Source organism: Rhinolophus hipposideros (assembly GCF_964194185.1).
Source record: "Rhinolophus hipposideros genome assembly, chromosome: 13".
Classification (NCBI taxonomy): domain Eukaryota; kingdom Metazoa; phylum Chordata; class Mammalia; order Chiroptera; family Rhinolophidae; genus Rhinolophus; species Rhinolophus hipposideros.
Genome location: NC_138059.1, coordinates 41,921,680 through 41,927,550, shown reverse-complemented (window position 1 = coordinate 41,927,550; position 5,871 = coordinate 41,921,680).

Below are 5,871 nucleotides of genomic sequence, written 5' to 3'. Positions count from 1 at the left end.
CTTTGCTCAATGAAATGTTTCTTCTTGAACAAACCAAATGGATCATGCTCATTTGTGCTAAGATATATTTAAACAATCTAACAATGTTATTACAAACATTGGTTTGCAAATCTCTAAGCTTCTGTTTCTCTAGAAGTTGGGAAGAGTTGTGAGGACTAAATGAGATATATGTAAACCCCTTCACACAGTGCCTGAAGTAAAATACATACTCAAAAATTTTAAGTTGATATTACCTTGTGCAAAGTTTAATTTATAGGATTAACTGTACATTTTTTTTTGTGTTTAGAGATTGTTTGTTTAACCTGTTTGCTTCCTCCCCTGCAACATGAGCCCCAGTGGTTGTCACATGGTGAATACTAAATACATGTTGGGTGACTGTAGAACGGCTAAGTTCTCTGAGGACTATGCCACTGATGAAGAGTCTGTCCTCCCTTGGCTTGCTTGGTTCTACACTCTCCTGATACACATTTCATCAACCATATCTGTTTGTTTCAGAAGATTTTCTTCTTTCTTTGGTCTTAAAAATGTAACCATATCTAAAATCTTCATTTTTAGGTTACTCTTCCTCCAAATCTGACCTATTACTTGTTGCTTTTACCTGGTTTTCTTACCTCTAACCCCCAAACCATACTTCAATCACCCAAAGAGTAATTTCCTTTTAAAACTGTTTTCATTATATTGATAACTTCATCAAAAGCCCAGAATTGACTTCATTCTTTTCCTATTGTCTACTGAAAAAATTCCATTTTCTTTACACAAACATTCAGGCTCTTGTCTCTCACACTCCCCTCATTTAATCACTCACCATGTATTGCTGACTTTTCAGGTCCCCATCATTTCCCATGTCCCCGTATCCACTTTTGCCCCACCCCCTCAATCCATTAGTAGCCCGTTGTGTTTCTGATTACATGATTACTTAAATTAAAAATTTTCAGTGACTCTCTGCTGCCCTCAGGATGTAAATTCAAACTCCTTAGCATGACCCATGAGGCCTGCTAAGATCTGACTACTGTTTATTGCTTAAAATTTAGTACCAATCACTTCACCATACTCAGTTGCAGAGCTTGTAATTGCTAACTCTCCTTTCACTGTTTCTGGGCCTTTGTATTAGGCTGAAATCTTGTCCTCTCCTCTCCTACCTTTTCTTTCCCTAGCCAAGTCCCTTATGTTCTTCTGGTCTTAGACTTTCAACAAGAAGCCTTCCCTAATTCACCAAACTAGAGTTAGGTAACTCTGTAATGCTTTTCATTTTACTCTGACTTCAAGTTTACATTATACCTTTACTCGTCTCTCTCAACCTGAATAGATGGCAAGTTTTGGGAAGTTGGAGGATGATATCTTGTTTTTTGTTTTTGTTTTTGAGTTTGAGTTGTGTCCGTAGTTCCTAGCTCAGTGCCTCGTACAGTAGGTACTCAAATAAATATTTATTGAATGAATAAATTCCAAGCTCTTCAGGATATGTCTTCATTCAGCCACATTCCTTAACACATTCCTTAACACTAGTCCTTCCCTGTTCCCCAATTACATCGTGCTCATTCTTGCCTCTATGACTTCGCTTATTCTATCCCTAAGGGAAGAATCCTTATCTCTTCCCCAGCTCCACTCTGCCTGGCAACACATCTCTGGAGGTTCTAACTGCAAGACAGGAAACACTCCAGTTTTTCTTTCCCATGGAGCTTTTTCTCTGAGATTCCAATGACTGTAACCTCCTACAAACTTCACATATAGTGCTCACTATAACCATGGTATTTAACTTAGTTTTTTGGTGGAGGGAAGACTTCTGGTGCAGAGATTGAATGAATACTCTGTTTTAATTTTTTTTTTTATGAATTCCCAATTCACCACTCACCAAGATTTGGTGATAGCAAAAGTATCTACACAAAATAAACAAAAATGATTAAACTCTCACCAGTTGATAACAAAATTCTCCATTTATGTTTAAACTAATGCCCAAGCTGTGGTGGAGACCAAATGATTCATAAGTCTGATCCTAAAGTGAAAAAAAACTTATTTCCACTGTAAAGACAGCATTAAACTCTGAAACCACTGAGGCACCAGGGCCAAGAATCTGCTACACAAGGTTATAACATACTGAGTTGTACACAAGTAATCTTAAATAACTGATATTATTCAAAGTGGTTTATTTAAACCAAACAAGTAAATTATTCACTGAATATAGAAAAATGTAGAATGATTCACTCCTTTCTTACTCCTTCTGCTCTCATCCTTTCACAAACACTAACAAATGAGTACATTGGACAAAGAGGTAAGTGCATGTCTGTATAGATATCCAAGGGTTTCTTGCTGACAAAGTTGCATTTCAGTGCCATGAATAAAAATAGTAAGAGTGGAAGATGTCATAGAAATGGTGGCATGAGGCAAGCCTCTTGAAATGCCCAATGGAATTTACAACAAATCGAACAATTATAATTCCACAAAGGACTCCCTGAGCAGCAGACAGGCAAGAGTAAGAGACATGAAACTGAAAGCATCTAAAGGTGGGCAAATTGGGTGAGCAAGGGAGGAGGGAAACAAGAAGTGAGGATGTGGGCCATGCGGGCTCAGGACGCAGACCTAGTTTGGACTTCTGAGCTCCTTGCATTCTGGAGCTACCACATCCATAGAAGAGGGAAGAATGTGGACTGCTAGCACTCCCCTGATGGCCCACAGTCCTGCCTGAGGGATCAACATATAATACAGCTGAACCCAATTCTCACGGCAGAGACCTTGCAGCAAAGATTGAGGAAAGAAGGGTGAAAAATGGTAGTTTAAGCCCTCACACCTAGCAGAGGACAGAAGACTTAGGGACTAAGGCTAGCTGACCTTTCTCACCCTCCCAGAGCTAGCCCCACTCCCACCTGCCCAGTGCTAGAAGCAGAATCATACCAGTGTCAGATGAAAAAACAGAATATTTGCAGATCTGCAAACTGTGGTCCTCCAGCCATGGACTCACAACCCAACAAAGTGAAGGGGATGGAGCCCTGGGGGCTATGTTGGTGGTCGCTGCTATTGCTCACAGCCACATCTCAGAACCCACCCCGCCCCATCTCCACCTATCTGGGTGGATCCCAGCAGGGGTAAGCAGAGTCACTGAAACACAGAGGCCCTGAATATGGTGCAGGAAGAACTTTGAAACTTCAGAAGCTTCTGACAGCCCACAATGGAGGTGGTGCATTAAGAACCAGGCAACCAGCTCACAGAGGAGAAGTCCACCTTTCAGAGAATCCCCGCATTGTGTGAGAAGCTGGAACAGTGCAGAAAAAAAAAATAACACTACAGCATGAGAGAGAATTAAAGGCTGCAGTTTGAAAGAAAATACAGCATTCTACCAACACCTACTGGAAAGCAAAGGAAAGAGCACTTCCTACAAACCTTTTGCAGAACCCATTCCTATAGATGTCTAGGAACAGAAGTAATATTTCACTAATTGCCATGAATAACCAAAGTAACAAGGCAGTTCAGAAAGAAAAAGAAAATACTCCAGAGATTGAACTTAAAGACATGGAAATACGTGACTTAAATGACAGAATACAAGATTGCAGTTCTGAAAAAAATTCAACAAGAAGAAAACAGAGACAGGCAGTTTAATGAACTCAAACACAATCAAAGAACAAAGTGAACATTTTACCAAAAAGATTGAAATTTTAGAAAAGAACCAAATAGAATGTCTGGAGATTAAGAACTCAATAAAAGAAATGAAGAATGAAATAGTCAGCTTACGTAATAGAGCTAACCAGATGGAGGAAAATTAGAAATCTGAAAATGACACAGATCGAAGAAGAGAGGACTTGAGAGTTAAAAGAACTGAAAGAACTCTACAAGAACTTTTTGACTCCATCAGAAAGATTAATACAAGAATAATGGGCATACCAAAAGGAGAAGAAAGGAAGAAGGGAACAGAGAGTATATTCAAACAAATAGTTGATGAGCACTTCCTAAACATGTGGAAAGAATTGTATCCTTGAATCCAAGAAGCACATAGGATACCTAATTACCTCAATTCCAATATGCCTTCTCCAAGGCACATTGTATTGAAGCGGTCAAATATTAGGGACAAAAGAATCCTCAATGGGCCAGCCCAGTGGCTCAGGAGGTTGGAGCTCTGTGCTCCTAATGCTGAAGGCTGCCAGTTTGATTCCCACAAGGACCAGCGGGCTATCAACCACAAGGTTGCCTGTTCGATTCCTCGACTCCTGCAAGGGAGGGTGGGCTCTGCCCCCTGCAACTAAGATTGAAGACGGCACTTTGAGTTGAGCTGCTGTTGAGCTCCCAGATGGCTCAGTTGGTTGAAGCGCATCTTCTCAACCACAGGGTTGCTGGTTGGACTCTTGCAAGGGATGGTGGGTCGCGCCCACTGCGGCAACTTGACCTGGAGCTGAACTGCACACTCCACAACTACGATTGAAAGGAAAACAAATTGACTTGGAAAAAATCCTAAGTACACATGGTTCCCCAATAAAGTTCTGTTTCCCTTCCCTAAAAAAATCTTAAAAAAAAAAAAAAAATGAATCCTCAAAGCAGCCAGGCAAAAGAAGATGGTAACCTACAAATGAAAGCCCGTTAAGTTATCATCATATATTTCAGCAGAAACTCTATAAACCAGGAGGCAGTGGACACAAATATTCAAACTATTGAAAGAGAAAAATTATGAGCCAATTATAATAAATCCAGCAAAGATATCCTTTATATATAAAGGAAGAATAAAGACCTTTCCAGACATACAAAAGCTGAGGAAATTTTCTAACACACGATCTGCACTGCAAGAAATACTGAAGAAGGCTATTCGACCAGCATCAATAGGGATACTTTGTGACAAAAAAAAAAAACACAAAAAAAAACAAACAACAACAAACTCACATACACACACACAAAAAAAAAACCATAAATGAGGGCAAGTAAAGGTCTGAACCGGCATAAGGGAATGGAGAAAGTAAGCATGCTGAAGAAAATAGAATATTCTAAATATAAAACTTTCTTTTACATAACTTAATGGTAAACACTCAAAAAAAAATCCAGAACTGAAATATATAATATAAAAATAGAAGAAACAAAGGGAAAAATTCATAGAAAACAACCACACTGAAATAATAGACAAAAACAACAAGACAAAGAAACAATGGACACACAATCCTACCAGAAAACCAAATATAGATTACATATATTAATAATCACCTTAAATGTAAATGGATTGAACTCACCAATAAAAAGGCACAGAGTAGCAGATTGGACAAAAAAACTAAAGCCAAACGTAAGCTACATCCAAAAGACACATCTCAGCTACAAGACTCAAAGTGAAAGAGTGGAAATTGACACTCCAACCAAATGGTATCCAGATAAAAGCAGGTGTATCCACACTGATATCAGATGAAAGAGATTTCAGAATAAAAAAGGTAACAACAGACAAAGATGGATAATTCATAATGATAAAGCAGACTATACAACAAGAAGGTGTAACAGTCATCAATATTTATGCCCTCAATCAGGGGACACCGGAATATACTAAGAAATTTCTAACAGAGTAACAGGAGGAATTGACCAAAACACAATTGTAGTTGGAGACCTAAATACATCATTGACAGCTATGGATAGATCACCCAAACAGAAAGTAAATAAAGAAATATCAGCCCTTAATGACATATTAGATGAAATGAACATAATTCACATTTATAGAGCACTCCATCCTATAACATCAGACTATACATTCTTTTCTAGTATACATGGAACATTCTCAAGGATAGACTATATATTGGGAAATAAAACTAGCCTCAGCAAATTTAAGAAGATTGAGATCATCCTAAGCATATTCTTTGATCACAAGGCTTTCAAAACAGACATCAACTGCAAAAAGAAGGCAGGAAAACCTACAAATAT